Here is a 1,356-nt window from a genome sequence, read left to right on the forward strand (position 1 = left end):
TAAAAAAAATTGTGATTGGGTGTGTTTGGAGGAAAAGATTGTGTTTGGGTGTGTTTGGATGTGTGTTTGAGTGTGTTTTAAGTGTGTTTGGGTGTTTGGAGGTGTGTTTGAGTGTGTTTGGAAGTGTTTGGAGGAAAAAATTGTGTTTGGGTATGTTTGAGTGTATTTTAAGTGTATTTGGGTGTTTGGAGGTGTGTTTGAGTGTGTTTGGAAGTATTTGAGTGTGTTTAAAGGAAAAAAATGCGTTTGGAGGTATTTTTGTGTGTTTAGAAGTGTTTAAAGAAAAATTTGTCTGTCTGGGTGTGTTTGGGTGAGTTTTGAGTGTGTTGGAGGAAAAAAATGTGTTTTGAGTATGGTTGGGTGTTTTTGTGGTAGTTGAGTGTGTTTGAAGGAAAAATGGTGTTACGTGTATTTTGAGTGTGTTTGGAGGTATTTTAAGTGTGTTTGGTGGTGTTAGAGTTTGTTTGGTGGTGTTAGAGTGTGTTTGTGCAGATAAACACACTACTAGTACTATTACTACAACTACTACTACTACTATTATCACTACTACTACTACTATTATGGTTATATACGTATTAAGAACTAAATATGTATTTGATTACTACTATTACTGTTACTACTAGTGCTACTACTACTACTATTATTATTATTATTATTATTATTATTATTATTATTATTATTATTACTGTTATTATTATACTTTGAAATATAGATGAGAAAAGTCCTTAATTGTTTTATTATTGTTATTATTATTATTATTATTATTATTATTATTATTATCTCTCTCTCTCTCTCTCTCTCTCTCTCTCTCTCTCTCTCTCTCTCTCTCTCTCTGTGTGTGTGTGTGTGTGTGTGTGTGTCTACATGAGTGTGCTGTGTTGTGTTGTGTGTGTGTCATCAGGTAAATCATCATCATCATCATCGTCATCATCATCATCATCATCATCATCGTCATCATCATGTGTGAGCCTGGCAGTGTCCTGAGCGGGAGCGAAATAAAGCAATATTTGTCCGTGTTGGCGTTTGTTTGACTTGGTTTGGTCATTCATTTGTCATTTTGTCCTTGGCTGAGTGAGAGGAGAGACGAAAGGCTGACTGGGAGAAGCGAAGGAGATGAAGGGGAAGGGAGAGAGAGGAAGGAGAGAAAGGAGAGGTAAGGACGAGAAGACCGAACAACGCGAATAAAGACACCACCAACATGACGAGGGGAATAAACAAAGCAAACAAGCCAAAATTTAAATCCGTAAAAAAATAAACGAAATTAAGAGAATATCAACAATAAACTAAGGGAACATAGATGAATAAAACGTAATAATGACAGAGAGAGAGAGAGAGAGAGAGAGAGAGAATGAAAAA

Source organism: Portunus trituberculatus, chromosome 2 (genome assembly GCF_017591435.1).
Source record: "Portunus trituberculatus isolate SZX2019 chromosome 2, ASM1759143v1, whole genome shotgun sequence".
NCBI lineage: Eukaryota > Metazoa > Arthropoda > Malacostraca > Decapoda > Portunidae > Portunus > Portunus trituberculatus.